At 37.2% G+C, this 24,392-nt stretch overlaps 1 long non-coding RNA gene across 1 annotated transcript; it reads left to right on the top strand.

The window, feature by feature from the left end:
• Positions 1-523: 523 nt before the first annotated feature.
• LOC143694157 (uncharacterized) lies at positions 524-23,579 on the top strand. Its single transcript, XR_013182454.1, has 3 exons — positions 524-2,255; positions 21,948-22,034; positions 22,545-23,579. It is a non-coding gene; the product is annotated as an uncharacterized LOC143694157 (long non-coding RNA).
• Positions 23,580-24,392: the final 813 nt, after the last annotated feature.

Below are 24,392 nucleotides of genomic sequence, written 5' to 3'. Positions count from 1 at the left end.
CCCTGAGATTGGCTCAGTTGATCAGAGCATGGTGATAATAACACCAAGCTTGTGGGTTCAATCCCCAATGATCCCTTTATTTATGATTTGATTTTATTTTATGATTCTTGTGGGTCCCTTTTGAATTCAGATTATTCTGTGTATCTGTAGTTTTATTAAAAATATCCAGTAGTAACATTCTGCACAGTATCGTGCCAGAATTGTGGTGAGAATAACAATTTACTTTTGTATAGTTCCTTTTATCCTATGGGATGTCGGAGATGTTTACAAGTATTAATACTATTTGGTTTAGTGCCTGTTTATTTTTGTTTATAAAGAACCTAATCATATGTTTACATTACCTTGCATTAATTTTGTGCTTTGAGACGCTTCTGGTTGCCTTGCTATTGCTAAAAATAACCTGTATAGTTTGATTTAGTTTTGTTGCTGTTTGCTATAAGTAACTATTGTAAAAATAGTTTAAATCAAATACTTCCAATTATACAATATCTCCTGGTTTATGATTTATTTTCATGCTAGCAGCAGTGGCAGCAGCAGTTCTTGTGGCATGCCAGGAAGACCAGGAGGCTTGTGAGGCCTCTGGAGGCCGGGTGTCTGCATGGCCAGTTTAAACCACAGGAAGCTCCATGGAACTGGCCCTTGGGGAGAGCAAATGACCAGGAATCACATGACCAGGTTGTACAAAAACAGAGGAATGCCTGGGAGGAGTGGCATGTTGGTGCAAGGAGGAGAGTGCGCTCTGACAGCAACCAGGCCGCACTCTGCTCTGCCCCTCCACCGCTGGAGGCTGGAGCCCTGACAGTCATTCCAGCCAGATACTGCCTGCACAAGTCCACCCAGCTGCTTGAGGATTCCATGAAGTAGGAGGGCTGATTAGGCAGTGCTTTGACATCTTGGGAAGTACAGTGGTAGAGACAAAGCAAGGGCTGTGCTCCGCAGCAGCCTGGAGCCAACTGCTGGGACAGCTGGGAGCAATTGGAGGTTACCACCAAGACAGAGCTTCCTGTCAGGGAAGCTGCTGCCCCTGTGGAGCACTGCACACTACCCTATGGTCCAGGGAGAGGAGAGTGCCAGCTCCAGCTGCACAAAGCCCTCAAGAGGGAGTCACTCAGGCTGAAACTGGAAGAGACCATCCATACCTGTTGCACATAATAAGAGATTAAAAAAGAAGCAGGGACTTAGGAGTGGGTGACTCTCTGCTGAGGCACCCATCTGATGGGCTTATATACAGTCAACAGAAGTTCACTGCTTGGCCAGGAGCTGAAATCTGGGGTGTCACAGAGAGATTGCCACAACAGGTTAAAAGCACAGACTACTATCACCTAATTCTTTTGCATATGGACACCAATGGCACAGTGAAACATAACCCCGGCAAGTTCAATGAGGACTTCAGAGCCCTGGTGGCACAAGTGAAGAGGATGGGGCCCAAATGGTCTCATCTTGCCAGTCAGAGGTGTGGCCAGAAGTAGGCATGTCATGCAGGTCAACACCTGGCTTCATGGCTGGTGTCAACACCAGGGCATTGGCTTCTATGATCATGGGACATTTTTTGACGAATTCAAATTCCTAAGGAGAGATGGGATACCCCTATCTAGAAGAGCAGGTGAATCATCACTGGAAAATTCACCAACAGTGAATTGCACTATACACTAATGAACTGGAGACTGGGTTGCAAAGTCCTTGTGTTCTCAAAAGCAACAGAGTGGAAGAACACGCCTACCACAGCAGTGACACACAGCCCCAAACCCTCTAAAGAGGTTCCATGAAAAAGATGAGAATCAACAGTAATCAAATTGCATCTGTATATCAATGCACACAATATGGGTAACAAAAAAGAAGAGCTGGAAGACACAATGGAGCTGGAAATCTTTGATCTGATCACTCTCAATTAAACTTGGTTGGATGAATCACATGATTGGAACACTGCAATTGATGGCTGTAAACTGTTCTGGAGGAACAGAGGTAGAGGGACTTGCTCTATACCTAAACAGATGGATTGATTGCACAGATCTTTCTTTGAAAAGCAGTAATGCACAGGTCAGGGGTTTATGAGTAAAAATTAGAGATCAAGACAACGAAGGATACCTTGTGACTGATATTTAGCAAAGAGTACCTGATCAAGGGGAGGATGTCAATGAAATGTTCTCACTTCAACTACAGTAAGCATCATGCCTGCAGGCCCTGCTCCTGAAAAAGCATTTCAGCCACCCTGACATCTGCAGAAAAAGCAGCACAGCAATCTGCAAGCAGTCCAGGTAACTTTAGGAATGTATAGAGGACAACTTTCTAATCCAGGTGATTGTAAGCCCAGCCAGAGGAGGGCTGACCAGTACAGATGAACTTATTGGAAAGGCCAAAATTGGTGGTATCCTGAGCTACAGTGATCATGTCTGATGGAACTTGTGATCTCAAGGGATATAGATAAGTAATATCTAAAGCGAATAGTAAAGACCCTGAAATTATTAAAAGTGAAATTTCAGTCTTCTAAAGGATCTGGTGGATGGGAATCCTGGGAAACTGCCTCCAGGGATAAAGACATTTTTTATTAGAACACAACAAGTATCAATTCCTATGTACAAGAAGTCAGGCAAAGAAGGCAAGAGATGAGCATAGCTGAGGAAGGACCTTCTAGCCAAACTGAAACACAAGAGGGAAATGCATAGGCAGTGGAAGCAGGGACACACATGCCAGGAAGAATGTAGAGACAGTGTCCAAGAGTGTAGGGATGGGATTCAGGAAAGCAAAGGCATAGGCGGATCTAAATTTGTTATGTGAAGAAAAAGAGCTTCTACAGATATGTTAGTCAGAAAAGAAAGACAAAAGAAATAGTACAGCCCCCAATAAATGAGGCAGAGGATCTGGTGGCAATGGACATGGGGAAGGCTGAGGCACTTTAGAACATTTTGCTTCAGTTTTCGCCAGAAACAGTTCTTCCCATGTCTCCTGAGTCCCTGGATCTCACGGCAGAGGGTTCCTGGAACCCAGGGTACCTGACAGTACACAAATCCAGAGGACCTGCTTAGATGCATTCTAGGATCCTGAGGTACTTGACCAATGTAGTCTCAAAGCCCATCTCCACCATACTAGAAAGGTAATTTTGATCAGGTGAAGCTACCTGTGGCTGGAAAAAGGGGAAATATCACACCAATATTTAAAAAGGATAATAAAGAAGGACCCTGGAACTATTGATCAGTCAGCCTCACCTTTGTACCTAGTAAGATCACAGAAGGAGCTCCTCCTGGAAGCTGCGTCAAGCTGTCATATAAATGACAGGAAGTGAATAGAGACAGCCATTATGTCTCCACCAAGGACAAATGGTGCTTGACTAATCTGGTGGCCTTCTGCAATAGAGAAACTATGTTGACGAATAAGGTAGGAGCAGTTGTTGTCATCTATCTTAATTTCTATAAGGCTTTTCACATGATCCCACGTAACATTTTTGTTGCTAAATTGTAGAGATATGGGGTTAATAGACATACTATTTAATGGATAAGAAATTGGCTGGGCATCTCAATCAACAAAGTGTTGCAATCAACAACTCAGTGTCCAGAGATTGACACTGAAGTGGTGTCCCTCAGAGGATGTACCAGGACTTGTACTGTTCAATATCTTTATTAAAGAACAACAGAAAATGGTTTAAAATTGAGTGAGTGTAGGTTTGTATTGGATATATGGAAGAAATTATTTGTTATGAGGGGGATGAGACACTGGAATAGGTTGCCCAGAGAAGTTGCGAATGGCCCGTGACCTCACCTAGTGAAATATGTCCCTGCTCACACCAGGGGATTTGGAAGTATGTTATCTCCTTAGATTGCTTTCCACTCAGTCCATTCTATGATTATGAGTGTCTATGGTCCTGTGTTACAAGAACCTGAGAGCTAATATTGCTAGGAAACACCAGTATACACTATGCTTCAATAAACTATTAGCAAGAAGTTCTTGGGCCTTAAAAAGGAGCTTTAAGTTTTTGCTAAATCTCAGCATAATTTGTGATTCTGTGATATTGTGTTTTAAGGTTGGTACTACTGCTGTTGAAACAGCAGACTTTCACAACTGACTCTCATGGGAAGAAAATTGCATGTATAATTGCATGCGAAATTTAAGTAAAAGGGGATCTGGAACAGCACATTCTCTGTGACACTGATTTCCACCAGCACCCTTAATACTGAAGACTACTTTCTGTTCCCACTGGGTCCAGTTTTTCTTGTCTTAAATGTTAAGAGAACTCCTGAGATTTTAATATTTGACTAACTTAGATGGCTGGTCTTTAGCTGCTGCATGAGACTTTTGGGCTTGTCTTTCTTCTACCACCGTGGAATAGGTCAAATATGTCAGACATGCAAAGAATATGCCATTTTATTCTGTGATGAAGTTCATGTCACTTACAATGCTCTGCTGAGATTACTTAAATTGGAGAGATGCACTCTATCATTTATGATATTATCTACATGGTTTACAAGGAAAATGTTCATGCTGTGGTAAAGAAGCAGGAAAGGAAGTTCCCTACAAATTATGACTCTATAGTGGTCACTCACAAGAGTAGTACTATGTATACTCTGTCCTTTGGGAGTCTCAGGGATTGATTCTTCAGTTTCCACATAAGGAAGATAATCTTGTGTATACCCACACTATCCTAGTCCTGCACATCTGAACTGTAAAGATTTTTACCTTTGCTATTCTCACTCAGGAATTTAGGTATTCATCAAGGACTCACATATCTCCCAACACTAAAAGCTGCTGTCCCCTTTCCTAACATTCAGAAGTGTTGCAGTCTGACAAAAGTGAACAATAGTATACAAACCAAAAATCTAAACCCATGGCAGCCCTTTGAAGTACCAATATAGTCCTTAGCTGTTGGGCTGTTCCTTCCATAGCTTATGTAAGGATGGAATATTGACATGGCCACCTATGTCGAGAATCATTATATATAGTCTATTCATTAGCAAAATGTTACAACTTATATGTTACAACTTTCAAATATATTCAATATTTTAATAATGTTCAGCATAAATTATACTAAACTCTAATATGACTTTCACTAACCTTCCTGCTGAGAATTCCTTATAATGAATGTCACAATCTCTTCTAACAAATTCTTTAAAGACATCATCTTTGACAGGACCAATTCATTACCTTAAGATGTGATGTAACATTTTGTTCTGCTGGCTGGATTCTTCTTAATTTTCTTCTCACTGAAATAATCCTTCCTTCAGAAACACGTCATTATAGTCTACACATTTACTACACATTTACCTTAATGTGGAAAAGAAACACATCTGGAAAGAACTTATCTGTTAGATATTTCCTTTCCAGCTGGTCCAGAGCATTTGTTGGATCATATTCTCTTATTGAGGTTATCTTTCAGAAATGTCAGATGCTTTAAAAGACTAAAGCATATTCAATTTTTTAATTTTTTTTTTTACAAACAGTCATGGATATCACAAAACCATAACAGAAGAGTTGCTTTTTAATTAAAAGTAGGTTTGAAGATCAATAGATCAATAACAGAAAGCAAAGATACATGAGCACAAAACCTTAGTTTTGCTACTAAACTGAACCCTACTACAGTTATTACATTTTACTATATGTCTTGATAACAAAATGGGATATTAGTTCTGCTTAGCCAAGGTATCTGATTAATTGATATGAATTGGATAATGTCTTGATTTCCCGTGTATTTAATAGCTGCCATTACAGGAAAGATTGGCTTGTTGTCAGCCAACAGCATTAGCTTTCCCTGAATTGTGGTTAAAGGTCATAAAAGAGCACTTAGTTTGATTTATTTTATTAATCAAAGCCATACGTGTTTTATAAAGGTCTCATGATCTTGCATTTGATATCTGCAGTCTGGTATGAATCCATCTCATCAGCTTTTAGAACTTTGAGCACCTTGAGGAAGTGTTCTTGGGTATTTCTGGCATTCTGCTCAGAGAACACACTTTAAAGGTACCCTTGAAATTTTGCAAGTAGAAGCAAAGCTTACTTAATTTCTAATAGAAGAAAAATTATAAGCAATCTGTAAGGCTTTGCAGAGACATGATATTGACAGAAAGTTGGAAAATTTGTACCTAAATGTCTACTACTATATATCAACCAACCAACAGCAACACTGCTTAAATTTCCATTGACCTATGCAGAACATTTTGTACCATTAAAGGGTTCAATTAAGTCCATTTTATTAAGATAAAAGGCATTTTCACTGAATTATAGAGAGCATAAAGTTTGCCCTGTACTTTTGTCCTGTACTTTTCCCTAAATTCACACTAACATATCTCAAAAAAAAAAAAAAAAAAGGCAAGTAATTAAAAAAACTTCTGTTCCTTGACTTAAACACAGAGATAATTGAGCAATAAGCCTATGGTTAGATAATACTGCTGAGTCACAAAGCTTTTTTTTGAAGACTGGAACAATAGCTGAAGTTCTGAATTCAATAGAACTGTTCTTAGAAAAAGAGAAATTTACATGACATAATAGGAATTTAAAACAAAACCCCCAAAACTTACAGAAAGGAAGAAATAATTACCTCTAGCTTGTTATCTGAGAGGAAATCTTCAATATGAGAATTAATAATTTTTAATATTCTTTTGCCCTTCACAATAATGATATCTGTAGTTTTTCTTCAGTCTGAAATGCAAAATACTAATTCAATCATGGTGATCTAGGACAAGATCCTAAATGGAATATGGGTAAGCAAGAACTGTAATTCTGATTTTGCAATTTCATTTCTTAAACAAGAACACTGTATATTTATGGAGTTCTCAGATTTAAATGGATGTTATGCATGAATTGAATGGTTCCTTTAGAGACAAATCTGTGGAACTGGAGCTTGCAGTAAGGAAAAAAATAGGAATTCCCAGCTGCAGCATTCAAGAGAATAATGAGTATATCTACTAAAATATTTCATTTCTAATATCAAGGTAATAATACACTTCAAAACATTGAATGTTAATTACCCAATGCATAGCACTGAGAGAAAATAATAGTTACAGAACTGTTAATTGTCTAAAAATATTAACTATGTTTCAATTCTTGCTCCGAAAACAGTCAGGAACCATTTAAACCATTATGCTATATTTTAACCCGTGTTTAGAAAAACTGGCAGTAGCATACATCTAACTAATATTTTAATATTTTATGATTTTTCTAACAAAGATGTGATGTTTCTGAAGCTGAACAGTTATTTTGTGAAGGGGAAAAATGGAATATTTTGCAAATAACAGTGCAAATATCAACCGTACTCAAGGTATTATATTCATTGCTAATAAGAATAGTGTTAGTACAATTTCCAAGCCACCTGCTCAGAAAATGGTTTGTTACATGATGTCAGTTATGTCACTTTTAGTTTCAGCAGTTAGTCAGACAAAAGGCAAAGAAGAAAAGCAATTTCCTTTACAAACTTTGAATTTGTAAGGGATTTTGTTTCCAGAAGGTAAGTAGAGCTGACAGAAAGAATCAAGTATCTGAGTTCTAAGAAATTTCTTGCCTAAATAATTACATTATATTTTTGAGCAATACGTCCCCTTCTGTAAGAGTGTAATTTCTCTAGGCAGAGGAAGCTTATTGATCCTTTTGAATGTGTTCAGTCTTATCCAACTACTCACTTGTTTGACCCACGTTGATGCAAGCAGGCTATAAAAATTTTGACACTTTCTCAAGCTTTACATCCAAATTTATCATAAATTATATCAATACAGAAAAATGAATACAGAGATGTGAGGAACAGATTATGTGAAAAGAGAAAAAGTTCTGCTTTAAATTACCCATTGCTGTAGAATGCTGCAGTGCCAGGACAATGACTAGGATGGGAGTAAATGAAAGGTGGGGGTGGGGGGAAGCAAACTCAAGGATATTAACACAAAATGTACTGGGTTTGACTGGGATGCAGTTAGTTTTCTTCACATCTATCCATATGGTGCTGTTTAGATTGGTGACCAAAATGCACCAATGTTTTCCCTAATGCTGAAAAGTCCTTGCCCAGTGCCCAGGCTGTCTGCTGCTCCCTCCCCTCCTTAGGAACAGGACTTGGAGTGAGCAAGAACCTGGGAGTAGACACAGCTGGGGCAGCTGCCCAAAACTGACCAGAGATCCCCCATGCCATGTGACATCGTGTTCAGAAATGAAATGTCTGTCTTTGTAATTCAAAAGACAGCCACTGCATGAGGACTGTATGGATATTGGTCTGGTCGTGGTGACTGAATATTTTTGCTTCCCTTGTTGGGGGAATTCTTCCTCACTTACTAAACTACCCTTTTTTTGACCCATTTCTTGCTTTTTGCTCTCTTAATACTCTCCCCCGTTTGAAAGGGGAGTGGAGGGTTGTGGTGCACGAGTGACTCTGTGGGGACTTAGCTTAGCTACCTGGAGTTAACCCACAGCACCAAGGTAAGAGTAATTGCAATGCAAGAAGGCAACCATCAATGTAATTTTTTCTTATCTATCTTTTAAAAAGGGATGGAAGTCGATGAAAGACAGCCACACCTGAGTCCCAGAACTATTACTCAGCAACTAGCCATGCAATTAGATATAACCCTTTAATTTAAAGACTGAAGGACTTGTCTGCCAATAAAAGTCAACATTATAGATTACATTTAAAAATGTGGATGTGATGGAGATTGGATTCCTGGCGATTTCATTATGCTTAATTCCATTGACAGATAATATTAAAGCCATGGTTTCAATGACCAAGTCTATATGACTAAAAAGAAAAAGGAACATGCTTCAGCTTTGGGATACTGGTTATTTATATTACTTAAATTATTTCTGTGTTGGCTTTACTTTGGCTGCTTGCAAAGGTTTCATCACCAGAAACAAGTTCCTTCTCCTTCCTCAGGTTCTAGCTTTGCTGTATCACTTATTAAACTACCTGCCAACTTGTACAAGATAAACAGAGATCCTAGATCCCACATCTCAGTATCACTGCCCCCTTTTTCTCAGGTTCCCAGTTGGTCTATGATGTGTCTGGTTCTGTTTTTATTAATGCAGATGGTTAAAAATTTCACTGTTCATATTGTTTACTGATTGATTCAATTGTGTTAGTGATTTGTAAAAGAGAATAATATTCTTACACCTTTAATGTCAATATTAAGTAACAGAATAAAAGTGGTTTCTCTCAAGAAAATCAAGAGCTGAGTACTTGGAATACTAATATATTATTATGGTGACCATTTCAAGTGATTATTACCTAAGGGTTTGTTCCAATTGATATCCTCTTGACAGTTCTTTTTGTAGAATGTGGGGAGTTTTTTGTAATAATAAATGCTCCTATTTATGTATAGAAGTATTTAGCACAACCAGCAGGAAATTGCTAGTAAAGGGAAGAATTGGCCTATCAGACCTAGATCAGACTTAACTCCACTCAATTTTGATAGATGTGAACTCTATTTGGAAGCCTAGTGGCTGTGCTCACAATGAAAAGAAAGCAGGAAACAGTGATTTCTCAGATGCCCTGATACTCAAGTGGTTTGGGAGTGCCTGAAATATGGGTGACCCTTGCAAAAATCTTTATTTTACTGAATTTGAGAAGGAAGTAGCTTTCTGTAGCCCTACAAGTCTCCTTGGCAACTGCATCATTTCTCATTCTATTGTGCTGAACCTGGTCCACCATGTACAATAACTTAATATTGATTTGGAGTATGGACTTTTATCATTTCACATGGTTGCATAATCCCAACTGAATTGCAGTATTTGCCTGCCCTGTTGAATATTTAGGTTATGTAATATGGAGTACCATCACCTGGAAAGACTTAGAACAAACTGTTCCAGAAAGGCCTATGAAGTGATGGTTAGGGCACACTTGCTATAAAAGAACAAGTCTCTCACAACTTCAGTGGAATGCTGTAACCAGGGGGTAGCTTGAGTGACCACATGGGGTGTGAATGACATATCCTTAGAAAGAAGAAGAGCTGAAAGGATTGTCGAACCTGGAAACCTGGAAGTACCCGAGTTACCTAAATGATTTAGAGTCTTTGGGACTCTGGTTGTAAAGTAGATGGAGAACAACGTAATTGCAAGCACATAGAACATTTTATTGGTGGAAAGTCAAATTTACTACGATAAAATGCAAAATTATTATATGTATACGGGTTGGAAGTATTTAAAAGTGATGAGGTGATTAGGAAAATTATCCAGGAATATTCAAGTTCAAATCCTCAATCTAAACCTGAAAGAAGCATTACTTAAACTCTGCCTCCTATATCCAAGGTGAATAGTACAAACATATTTATGGGCCATGCTGAATTTGCTTATGTTCTTTTATTTCCTTCTGACTGTTTGATACATGTTATTTCTAACACATTTTGTGCATATGTTTATGCTTTTCTTCATCCAGCACTGTGTCTGCAAAATCATTACTCTCTCTCTCTCTAATACTGATGTAATATGTAAAATACCAGATATAATTAGTAACTTTTCTTCTTGGAGTCAAAACTAGAGTAGAATTTAATATTGCAATTGTATTTCAAATTGGTGAAACCTGAGGAAAGCAGGTTTATGAACTGTGCTGCTTGCATTCTCTGATTCTACTACAAGGTGTCAGCTTACGCTTCGATTCACAAACAAGCACAATGGAAATTGTAACATGGCCCTTTCTGCTTTCTTCCAATGTGGTCTGAATACCAATAAAATCACACAAGGTGAAATAGTTGTCTTGAAAACACTCAGAAGCAGAGGTTAGCTTTTTGGTATTACAGATAAGTCTCCCTATTCATTTGCTTGCAATCTTCTATCAATTGAATTTCTTTACCCCAAAACCAAGAAAATAACAAGGAAATAAAAAGAAAAAAGAAAATAAATGTATTGTCTTGCAATTTTTTAGAAGTTTGAAAAAATATAAAACTTAATTCTCTTTCATTTCCACAGTAAAATATTTTGAGTAGATTCAGAAATCAATTTCCACATTTTTCTTTTGAGGAAGTTATCTTTTTGATTAAGGATACTCTTTTGGTTTTCTCCTGCCTCTTCAGTGGCAATTCTGTAACTCAGGGAGGGTAACTGGACTGGAGGAGGACGTACTGAAAATTTGCATTTGCTGCCTAACCAAGATTTATGAATGCAGGAGATTGACTCATCATTAGAAGCGGGTTAGGAGATTCAGCTTTGAAATATATAAAAAATATCATTAGAGAGAGGGAAAAGAATAGCATAAAATAGTTCTGCTATGTGCATTTTGTGAAAAGGCTTATCAGTTATTTTCATTTTTACTCTAAGGGGGAAGCTGCAACAGGGCAAATGGCTCAGGTCAATTCAACATCCTGCTCAAAAGAGGGCAGCCCAGGGTCTTGACAAGTTGCATTTTGGAAATCACTAGGGAGAGAGATTCCTCCACCTCTTTGTGCAGCCTTTTCCAGTGCCTGACCTCTTTCACAGTGAATAACGTACCAAAGTAGAATTTTTTTATATTCATGAGTTTGGCTACTAGCCCTTGATCTTTTGTTGTACCCATCGAAGAAAAAAAATCAGATTCTGTCTTTACTGTAACTCCATTTTAAGTAATGAAAGACTGAAATTATATTCCTCCCTATATTATAATTATATATTCCTCCCTATATTATATTCCTCCCTATTCTCCATGCTAAACTGTTTCAACAGCCTTTCCTGATGTTCTTCAGCCTTTCTAATCATCTTAGTGATTCTCCACTAGGTTCTGTTTGTTGACATATCTCTTTTACCAGGTGTCCAAAACCAGACACAATATTCCAGATACAAGCATTGAATTCAAAATCACTGGATGAAGAATAACCATTTGCTTCAATCTGCCATCTACACCCTCAATCTGTTAATTACACCCTTGCTAATACATCCCAGTAGGCATTTGGTCTTCATTGTTGTAAACGTATCTTGATCCCAGGTCACTTAAAGACAGTCTGTTCCCAGCCTGGACTGATGATGGACATTCTTCATGCCAAGTAGAAGACTACTTTGTATTTATTGATCATTAGGAGATTCTTATCAGTTCATTTTTTCAGCTGGTTTATTCTTTCATTACCAAGAACAGCCTAGCTCTCAAGCATATTAACCATGGTTCCCAATTTGAAATAATAAAAGAACCTGAGAGGGTGAATCATCATCAAGGTCACTGTCCAAGTTGTTAAAGTATCATCCCTTTAAATCAATTCCAGAGGAACATGCCATGATCACTAGGTACACTTTGATCACTAGGTATCATTGGCCATTATCCTTTGGGTCTGATTGTCCAAATTTTTCATCCGGATTATACTTCACACATCTAATCTTTAATTTGGCTACCAGGACTCCATGGAAGATCTTGATAAAAAGGAGATAATTATGTAACATTGATATAATCAAGGTAAATGGAGTTCACTGCACTCCCTTCAGCCACAGAGCTGGTCATTCATTCATTGCCCATAAGAAATTGATGCTGACTATACCCAGTAACCTTGAGTTGGGGTTGTTTGGGTTTTTTGTTTCCTTCACGTACCCCAAAAGAGTTTTGGGATATTGAGAGTGAATATTAGCTCTATAATTCTGCCAGGTACTGAGGCTGACTCTTCTCTCTGCCTAAGAAGAAATTTTGGATGTGCATACTTTCTGGGGCCTCTAGGATAGGAGGTTAAGTAATTTTAATTTGTATAAATAAATTTTAGTGTCTTTGCACATATGTCAGCTACCTATCTTTCTTACCATAGCCAATGGAGGATCCAGATACCCAAAAGAATCTAGTGTCACTGAAGAAACCTTAGGATACCTGAGGCAGAGTCACTGAACTAGAAGATATGACCCATGACCTGCAGAACAATCATACTTTCCCACATAAGTTGAAGATCAGGGAAGATATTGCAAACAATCTCACATAAATAAACACATGTGCTTAACAAACTGAATCATTCCATGGACAACTGTTACGAATCTAAATCACCCTCTTGGCTTCCACTAGTGTTATTAATTTAAGCTCTATGGCTTGTGATAAAAGCATAAATTATGTCTGTAGCTTAAATGAAAGCAATATATTGAACTAAATTTTACCCTCCATTGTCTGTACCTAGTTTTCACCTCCACAGCATCAATTAAGAGTGTCCAAAGAGAAATGAATTGTAAATATTAGGTTTCAAGTGGGTTGTGGAGCCAGGTTGATGAGAACTCAAATAGATATGAATTGCACAGAGAGACCTTCTCAGATCTCTTTGCGCCAACATATACTCTCAAACTGAATGCACCTCCACTGTACAAAAAGTTTTTGCTAAGAACATTAGGAAATCAATGAGGGTCACTTCACTGATAAATTGCATTATTTATTCACAGCTCTATGAAAAAGGAAAGAAAAAGTGTTTTGAAGTTTCCCATTTATTAATAACATGAATATTGTATTCTTTACAGCATTTATGTTATTATTTTGTTGTTTAGTGGATTTTTTCCCCATTTCCTTACCCTTATTTTGTCTGAAGTCTATATATTGGAATTTTAAAAAGTATGTAAGTACACGTGAGACCTGTAGAATGTCCTTGAAAATGCAAGTGTGAAAAGTTATGTATGGAAGAACTAAAGTACAACAGTCATTTCTGTATCTGGTAGAGTATACCAAAGTTTGCAAATTTCCTAAGTCACTCTAGGACAATGGTTAATGTTACCAAATTCTGCATCTCATCTGTACAAATGTATAGTAAAAATAGATACTAATTGACTCAGTTCTGTCATAAATTTAATTGGGGTTATAACCATGATAACTAACCTGTACTACACCACTTAGAGTATTCTTAATAATCAACCTACTTTTTCACAACAGATGACTATTGTGATAGCTTGTACAACAGATGCCTATGGTGATAACTTGTACTACACTACTTAGATAATTTCTATAAAACTCTTTTATTATAGCAAGTAAGAATTTGTATTATGTTTTTATCAAATCAAAACAGGGATTAAAAAATTCACCACTGTATAGAAATAAACGTTTTCTTTGTGAAGTGTAGTTAAAGAATAGTGATTTCTAGCCTAAATAAAGTCCTAGATTTACCCTGAAGAAAAAAGGAACAAGATGATTTGCAATTTGAAAAGAAAAAATATCAAGAAAACAATAACATGAAAATTATTTGGAAACTTTATTTCAGAGGCAAGAACTTGAACAGTTTTTTAAATCCTAGAAATTCATTGAGACAAAGTAAAATTTCACTGAAAAAATAACAGAATAAAATTTAAAAATTAATGTTCCTGTATGCTAGCTTTTAAGATTTTGCTTGTTGCTAAATAACAAGAAATTCTGAAAGCAAGCAAAACTAGCAGTGCTTATGAATTAAGAAAGAGAGTGGAGGAAAGGAAAAAGAAGTATATTTCTGAATCATGCAAAATGTTCAGTATTTTTGTGGATCTGATTCTGATAGAAAAACATGAAATGCCAGTTCCATGATAATTAGCAGCTAAACAGAAAACTTCTTTCCATTTCATTTTTTAGTTGATGCAGTGTGATGAATAGATCTACATATCACAAGTCATCCCTCTGAATTTAATAGGCCTTCTTGTAAAAATAATGTTCTCTGTGGCAGACTAAGTATTAGAATTTTGTTTTCAAGATCTGACCCTGCTTGGTTCAGTGCTATAGATGAATATAATTCCATCTTTTCAAATCTGCATTTAATTGCTTTAGGAGCAAGAGAAGAGAGGAAAGAAGATTTGTTCTTAGCATGAAGCAAACATATTTCGAGACTCTTATAACTGCCTTCTATCCAAATTGAAATGAGATGCTATGAAAATGATAGAATTAATTTTTGTCCTCTGCTAATCTCAAATAGATACAAATTGAGAACTGAACAATATGTTGTCACTCTTCTTCACAGTTCAAAAATACAGCACTGATGATGAGCCGAAATCCTGGGCCATACTGAAGAACATTTGAATCCAAAATTAGATGTTTATTCAAAAATGGAACATCAAATATACTCTCAAACTATACATAGGCAGCAGGCATGATACTTCTGTCATTAATGACTCATTAGGAAGGGGTGGGTGTGGGGGAGGGAGTGGTGTGTGTGTGTTTGTGTATTTACTATTGAATTGTGAATTACTGACTGCAATTGCTAGCAGCCATTTTTCCAAATTTAGGTATTAAATCTCTTGGGAAACATTTTTCCATGAGCGTGCAATTTCTAGGACCCTATTAAGTTTAAATTCTGGGATTTCCTTATCAGAGGCTTGAAAACTGTATTTGGTTTGCATGAGGAGGCTTTGGGAGTGGTGGGCCTACAGGGATGGCTTCTGTGAGAAGCTGCTTCCTCCATGTCTGGCAGAGCCAGTTCCTGGCAGCTCCAAAGATAAATGAGATGCTGGTCAAAACTGGGGCAATTAGAAATAGTGGTAACACCTCCATGACAACATATTTAAGAAGGAAAAAAAAAGATATGTGCAGATGTAATGATGGACAAGGAAAAGAGGGGTGATAATATGTGAGAGGAACAACTCTGCGGACACCAAGGTCAGTGCAGAAGGAGGATGAGGAGCTGCCCCAGGTGCTGGAGCTGAGATTTCTCTGCAGACCATGGTGCAGGCCATGGTGAAGCAGCTCTGCCCCTGCAGCCCTGGCATGGGGATGCAGAGGTCCATCTGCAGCCCCTGGAGGAGCCCCACGCTGGAGCAGGTGGATGCCTGAAAGAAGGCTGCGATGCCATGGGAGACTTGGGCTGGAACAGGGTCCTGGCAGACCCATGGGGAGAGGAGCCCATGCTGCAGCAGGTTTCCTGGTAGAATTTGAGACCCCATAGAGGGGCCACTTTAGAGCAGGCTGTGCCTGAAGGACTGCACTGCGTGCACAGGGATCCACACTGGAGCAGTTAATGAAGAACTGTTGCCTGTGGTACGGACTCATGTTGGAGAAGCTAATAGAGAGCTGTCTCCCATGGCAGGGGCACCAAAATGGAGCAAGGCAACAACTCCTCCCTGAGCAGAGGGAGAAACATGTGATGAACTGACCATAACCCCCATTCCCTGTTTCCCTGCACCACTGGGGGAGGAGGTAGAGCTGGGATAGAGGAAGGTTTTTAAGGTCTTATTTTAATTCTCATTATTTTGCTTTGATTTTGTTAGTAATAAATTAAATTATGTCTAATTCTAGCCTGTTTTACCAATACTTGGTGAGTGATCTCTCGTGGTCCTTAACTCATGAACCCTTTGTTCCCCTGTCCAGCTGTGGAGGGAAGTGATAGAGAGGCTTTGGTGATGCCTGGCCTCCAACCAGCATCAACCCACTACAAAAACACATATAACATTGATAAAACCCTAAGATTCATCCACTGAACTACACGTAGAAAACTCTCCAGGTGAAATGCAGGTTGAGAAAGATAATTGCTGCTCACACTTAGTGGGATAAACTGTTGAAGGAAGCTCTTGTTTTCCAAGAAACTGCTGTCAGCTTCTCAGCTATCTCACAAAATTTCATCAATCAAAATCATTCATCAAATCAAATCAATCACATTTTAACAAAATGTGTACATTCACTCATGTGACAGGCAAGCATTTCTATTACAATAAGATTCATTACTAATTCCAGTTAATTTTAGGGGTTTTCTTCAAGTTTAATTAAGCTTGTATTTCAACATTCCACTTTACTGTGAGCTGCATAGCTCACAGTATTTTTTAAAATAATCTACATTTCATCAGTCTCGTTTCATATATAGTTAATAAGTAGAAAATCCTCTTCGGAAATTAAAGAACCTTTTACATTATCTTTATAATTAACTCAGTATTGAATTAATAATGGAGACATAGTAAAACTTTAAACTGAAGCTTTGAAATACAGAATTACAAATAGCTAATCTAAAGAAAACTGCAGATGAAAGACATGAGAAACAGGTCAACTTCAGAAAAAAGTATAATGAAACTAAATCAGTGAATTTTGTGTGTGTGTGTTTACAAATAATCTCTGAGCTATTGATATTTCTCAATTCAGGCTACAAATATATTGTGCTACACTTGCAAGCTGTATTGCCTAATAAATTACAAATATTGTATTTCACATGTAACCTGATTCTGCACTAAGGGAGCAGATGAAATTGTAGCGTCCCATTAGAGGCATCTTCTAATACTTATTATTCTGGCAGAATAAAGGTTTAATCTCCAGGTAGTCTCAGCTATGTGATTTATAGCAAGTCTGAGTGTGTGTCAAAGAAGCAAGACTGGCAAATTCTTGGAGCCCTTTCTGGCTCTCATATATGGATATGGATTTTGCTCCAGTCGAATTCAGTGCCCTAGTCTGGAGAAAGAGGAAGTTGCATATTGCCTGGGTTTGCTGCTGCACAGATTTGGATCATGACAGCTGTGGCATGTATCCATACAGATGAACTATAAGCATCATTCCTCAAAATAGGTGTTCTCACCAATCCTTCCTTACTTCTACTTTTGCCATAATGGAACTCTCCACATTATATTGGATTAATGACCCACAAGATCAGAATCAGCTAATTTTTCCAGATGACTTTCCTAATACAGAATAATACAAATTATTACTTTTATAATTTGTTTCCTAGCAACATTTACAATATTGGCATCAATCCTGAGAAATAGCATTTTATTCTATGGGTAATTTTTACAACAAATCATCTCAACTTTTGTTTGTCAATACTGCAATACTTGTACTACTAAGATGCCACCTAGGTTTTGAATGGTTATGTTCAATTTTTTTATTTCTTTTCCTGTATGTCAATAGACTGGAAAATTTCAGATCTTGTCTAGGTAGAATGCTAATCCGAGCTTTAAAAGGAATTCTATAACATAAGAGGCAAACCTACAACATATCCAGAGAGAATTAATTCACTTCTTTCTAACAGAATACACAAATCTCTGCATGAATAAAAATGTATTATATTTCTAAATGGAAAGTCAAAATCCAAACCCACAACTTATCAAAACCAATTCCTCAGAAAAACTCAATTGTGAATGTAAATTGCATGCATAGTAGCGATATTTTTCAAATCTACATCATCACCTATTTCCTCTTAATACATATCAGTCTTATTTTTTTTCTCTTGCCAAGTGAAAGTGTTGTATAGCTTTACAATTGAAGGGAAGAATTTAAAAGTGAAAGGAAAGCATAATTTGAATGTAAATGAGAGAATTTAAACACATTTCTGAGGGATGCCTCTGATACTTGAAAGACTTTACAAAATGAGATTTAAGTTGATACTAATAGTGTGTGACTGGAATGTAAAGGTTTAAGGATGTTCATTTGCCATTGATAGGATATCAGAAATAGGCCCAGAAAAAACTGCCTGAAGACTTAGGGTTTCAATTATGATTAGCAATAGTAACTGCTATTATAATTGCTGTAGCTGTTATGAGAGACCATAAAGTAACAAAACTAAAACATTAGATTATTTTAGAATGAACTTTACAGAAACTGCCAGCCAGTAATACCAAGCATCATCCCAGTTGACTTTCTACACTTAGGCCCCTTGATAGTTCTTTCTTGAATCATGGCTCCTTCCATAGAATCTTCTAACCCTTTTGAATAATATTTTACAATGCAAAAATGCCTAGAAGTCTCTCAAGGTCCTGTTATTTTATGTGTAGTTCCACTTGCAGAGGACTTGTTACCTCAGACAGGAGTCCACTGTTGAGGGAAGAGCAGGGTCAGAAAGAGGAGAATGCCCTGTACACACTCACCCAGTTTAGCCTCACTTAGGTTAACACCTACTGTGCCCATGATGAGGCAGAAGTTGTTGTAAACTCCATCCGTTGTCATGGGGAGGAGAGAGACATCTTCTCATCTTGGATTTCTGAACCCTCAGTTACCAGGAGACTACAGAGAGACCATGGGGAGAATGTTTTCCTAGCAAGATCCTTGATATCATCATGTTCCAGTTTTTGCTATTTCACATTGTGTGTGTACACAAAATAATATAGTCTTTGGATTATTTATGATAATTATTCCAATGCAAGGGGAATCTGAAGAAAGAGAAACTGGACATTCTGTTCACCTGACTGCCAAGTGAAAGGTACTTTGCATACCCCAAGCTACTCATGGGACATAAGTTGAAACTCAGACGCTTCTTGCAAAGGAATGATTTAACAGCTGCTATAATAAAACTGGAAAAGTAAATAGGAGCAGAAGAAATACAAGGTACAATGAAAGTTGAGTGGGTTAAAAGGTCAAGCATAAGAGACTATGTTTTATATTTCATACTTGTTCTCCAAACTGAAAAAAATCCCATCGGACAAATATAAAATGACTTGTCTAAAAAAAAGATTTGTGTGATATAATTTTATAAATATACCTACAAATGTCACTGCAGTCATTATTTTCCCATTAATTTGGTAGTGTCAGGCCATTATTAGAGAGTCACTGTACTGTAATTCACCTTTTTTTTAAAATTCTACTTTCACAACTATTTTATTTAAATTCCTCTGCAGTCTGTGCTTTACTCCTTCATAAGAAAACAGAATTTCAAGAAAATACAAAGTGGACCAGAGAATAACATAATTCTCTGGGAATTATGCTACATACAGGTTCAAATTCTGGGAAATGTGCTACATCCAGGTTCAAATTCTGAAGCTGATAAATGCTTTATGTGACGGAATTATTGAGAGAATTAAATATATGTAATATAATGTCTTGGTATTAGTGGAGTACAAAACAATATTTCTTCAGAAAGAGATCTGGAAAGCTCCTATAAAAGCTAGTGCTTCATTTTGACAGGAAAAAAAAATTACTTAGAAATTACCTAGATTGAACAGCATATAGTGTGTTCTGGTTTGAAAATCCAACTAATTTCTTGTGAAGCCATACAGCTGATATTCATATTGGGAGTGAATCCTGAAAAGAAAGAAGGTAGAGCTGCTGCTATATCATACTCAGTGCAATATTATCAATAAAAATTTTCTTATGGAAAGACTTGAAACAGGCTCATGCCTTAACTTTTATGAACGCAATAAATTTTGCCCTATCTTCCTTGGATTCTTTTTTTTTTTTTAATCAGAAAAGTTGCACATATTCTATTTTATGCTTACCTCAGTGGACAATAGAGAATACTAGAATATTAGATGCAAGATAAAAAATGGCCATGATATTTTTGGGCATCACATTAGCATTTAAAGAGATTCCTTCTAGATACTTGGCAAAGTTTAGGTTATTCTTCAGGTAATTTATAGTTTCAAGAACAAAGAGACCCTTTTGAAAGTTGAAAAAGAAATATATTGTTTCTGTATAAGCCCTAGTACTGGAATCAGTTAAGAAAATTGTTAAGGGTCCTTATTACATAGTTAAGGCCTGTTGCATCTTAAGTGCTTTGCTAAACTGACTGTATAGAGAGTAGAACAGATGTAGTCAAAGATATAGAGTTAATATTTCTCCTTTTCTCATAGAACACTTTATTGAAGACCATTTCCTTTTAAGAAGTTTCTAATCCTGCTAAAGGGAATAACAGAAAAGAAAAATATTGCAGGAAATAAAAAAAATTATAAAATAAAAAAAAATACTGTAGGAAAAAATTTCTTCCTTGAAATTGCTAGTATCTAAAAAAATTCCCAAGAGTACACAAGTTGCATAGCTTAGTTCTTATGCTATTTTGTATTTGATTAAATATAATAATTTTTTACATTAAAAATTATTAAAACAAAACAATTGTATGACAATGTATACTTGTGTGTTAACCCTGGCTGGATGCCAGCTGCTCACCAAAGCCTCTCTGTCATTCCCTGTTCTCAACTGGACAAAGAGACAAAATTAGGACAAATGGCTTGTAGGTCAAGAAAAGGACAGGGGGAGATCACTCACAAGCTATCATCAGATTTAACTTGGGGAAAAATTAATAGAATTCATTGCCAATCAAATCAGAGTAGGGTAATGAGAAATAAAGCCAAATCTTATAACACTTTCCCCCACTCTTCCGTTCTTTCTGTATTCAACTTAACTCCCAACTTTCTCTACCTTTTCCCCCCACGTGATGCAGAAGGATGGAAAACAGAGGCTCCATCACATCAGTTCATCACTTGTCTCTTCTGCTCTTTCTTACTCAGCGGGAGGATTCCTCACACTCTTCCCCTGCTCCAGTGGGGTGTCCCTCCCACAGGAGGCAATGCTCCATGAACTTGTCCAATATGGGCTCATCCCATAGGCTACAATTCCACAAACTGCTCCAGCATGGATCCCGCTCTTGTGTTCTTTCTAGAGGGTGCCATCCTTCAAGAACAGAGTGCTCCAAGCATGGTCTTCCCACAGGGTCACAGCCCCCTACAGGTGCAACCACCTGCTCTGCCATGGGGTCCTCCAGGGACTGCAGGGGCACAGCCTGTCACACCATGGTCTGCACCACGGGCTGTAGAAATATAAAGGAGAAATCTTGGATCCTGCAAGTAAAGTGCTCTTTGCCCTTTTTATAATGTGCTGAGTTTCAGGAAGGCAAGCTGAGCTTTAGAAAGTATATTTTGAGTGGAATAATACTGAGTAAAATAGCTGAGCATTTAAGGAATTTTCTTGAGTCTCCCAAGAATTCTATAAGAAAATAGTTTACTCATTTTTTGTCTTCAGACAGCCCATTTTTTAATCTAAATATAATCTAAGTTGGAATAAAAACTGATATGGTAAAAACAATCTTAGTAGACGCAATCTTTAAATTTATAATTTTGCTAGTAAAATGTTTTATTGTGGAACTTCAGCTTTTGGAATGTTACATCCAAATTGAGGTTAGTGCTTTTAAACTGTACAGCAGAGGCTATATGGTGTAAGAGAGGTGAGTTCCATTAAAGAAGAGACAAAAGTTAGGTTCATGGTACTAAGGGTTCAGCGTGACATTTATCTAATGAAGCTTCAGACATCTTCCGGAGAGACATCTGTGCTTGCTGTCATCACAGGATCTACCTCCATATGTCCAATGGAAAGGAACCAACACTTCTATGCTCTTACACTCACAACCTGCTTGTAATTACTTCTTTAGTGACATGAATCATACATGCTCTCTTCAGAACTTAAGTTTTGTGAGGTATCTGAGATGTATTTCTGTATCTTGCAGTATTTTGGAGAGTGGAAGATCCTTTTTGGAAGACAAAGTCATCTTTGTCTGAGAGAGATGGAGCTGATGACTTATGCTGTTTCATGGGTAATGTCTATACAAGTAAAAAAAAATGGTTCAGAACGTGAGTTCCTAACAGTCTGTGTTTGTGGGCACTGTCTAAATTTTAGCACACTTTTATTCCATGTCATGGTTTGTGCCAAACAGTCTCCCAGAAAATTGCTTCACTGTCAAGGTAACTGCATGTAACTGCATCCTACCATTCTAGGTTTGGATCTGGCCACTCTCTTTTGAGGGGGAAAAAGTGCCTGATGATACACCATTTAACATGGCCTTACAGGCCAGAGGGTTTCCATGGCATGGTTCAATTTCTACTGTAGTCATTTCTTTACAGTCCATACATTATTGCAAAATTCTGGGCAATGCAAAGACAAAATGGCTCCATTTCTTCTAAACCATTTTGGTACAGATCTTCCAAGGAATTTCTAGAAATCTAAGGTCTTGTGTCATGTCACATAAATTTTATAGGAACATTTCTAATAATTTCATGGCATTTCTGTCTTGTATCTGAAGAGGAAATATGCACCTCTTTTGCAGTTGAAGCTCATACAGACTCCACTGAGAATTCTGCCAATGGATGTGAAGAAAAACTAGTTCACTAGTGATTTTCTGTGACATAATTAAACTTTGTATCATCAAAAACCTGTAGGCCTAAACTACTTCTAACTCTAAAGCTGTATTTGAAACACTGTGAGGAACTGAGACATGTAAACAAACCTCAGGGAAACACATTTAAAAGGGAATGGTGATTTTTTGGATACAGTCCAAAATGCACCTGTAGCTTTTTTTTTTTTTTTTCCCAAATAACAGAACACATCAAACTGTAAAGGAGAAAAATAGAAGAGGAAAAACTGATTCAAGAATTTTGGAAATTATGAATATTTTTTCCCACAAGGAAAGAAGGAAAATGTTGTGAGAAACTGGAAATTTCTCTAGTTGGACGTGTAAAAACCAAAACTAATAACAATTTTTTATCATGCATGCAGAAACTGGCAAAATATGATATTTTAAGAGAGAATGAAAAATTAATATATGTAATTTAAATTGTTAAGTGAAGTGTAAAACTATTTTATGAAATTAAACTTTATGCATGTTACTATATTATCTATGACATATACCATAAATAAATAAAGAAAATATACCAGCAGAAAATATGGCCCATCCTGATGTTGGCAAACCGCCTGAAACCATGATTTGCATCCGAGGAAATCGAAACTGCATAAGCTAGCTCTGCAATTGACTGTGTCATTCCCTACATTGCTTTTATTATTACTTAAAGTATATCAGAATCTCACTGAGTAGTGTTTCAGTTGAGAATTGACACTCTTCTACCTTAACGTAAAATCCACCAGTACACAGAAACCGAGGTGGTATTGCAGTAAGTGATGTTTCAGTAAAGGCAAATTTACTCAGCAGTGAAGAGGAGAAGGAGCACAGATATGTCTGAATCATCACATGCAATTCATGGATCTCAGCAAGATCCAGCATGAACTTAATCCCCTTCTTTCTTTTGTATGCATATTTCCTTGTGGAAAGGTTCTCAAATAGCTCTTCTGACAGTGATGCAAATTGTTTAATTCCCCAAATAAATAATGGTAAATGTGAAGGTATATATTCTTTCATTACAGAAGTACTCTGTAGTTTAAACACTCTTTCTCTGTCTTTTGTGCCATATCCCACATTGACACTTTTACAAAATTTTCTTAAGATTGCTAAAATAGTAATGAATATTTTTGAGGTGGGTTAACCTTGGCCAGCTGCCTGACATATATCCAGCTGCTCTCTGACTTCCCCTCCTCAACAGGACAGAGGAAGAAAATAAGACAAAAAACCTCATGGGTTGAGATAAAGGCAAGGAAATAATTTGCCAATTATTCTCACAGGCATAACTGACTCAGAAAAAATGAAAACACCTTAGACCTGCCCTTTTAATGTCCCTTTTAATCAGTCTTGACTGATAAAATTCCCATTTTCTCTACCACCTTCCCTTCTAGCCCCTGACAGTATAAGGGAGAAAGAATGGGGAGTGGCAGCCAGTTTATAACAGCTGTCTGCTGCTCCTTCCTCTTCATGCTTCTTCCCTGCCTCAGCAATGGCATTTCATGGTCAGGTGGCCTATCAGGTACCTGTTTTTTTAGCTGGAGCTCAAATGCAGAGTTATTGCAAAGAGGCTTCTCTATATCCCACATAAACAGAGGAATATAGCCTATCTGACTGGCATCACTCCTACCACTCTTCATAGGACCATGTATTAAAGATTTCCCTTTCCCTTTCCCTTCAACTTTTATAATTTTATGTTTTGATATTTTGATATCCATATATATTTCCATACCCTCTATTAAGGATAACAGCGCAGTAATTCAATACGGAATTTTTGCAAGAAAA

This window comes from Agelaius phoeniceus, chromosome 5 (genome assembly GCF_051311805.1).
Source record: "Agelaius phoeniceus isolate bAgePho1 chromosome 5, bAgePho1.hap1, whole genome shotgun sequence".
In the NCBI taxonomy this organism is placed as follows: Eukaryota; Metazoa; Chordata; class Aves; order Passeriformes; family Icteridae; genus Agelaius; species Agelaius phoeniceus.
Note: the sequence above shows the minus strand (reverse complement) of the source record. Positions and strands in the feature narration are given on the sequence as shown.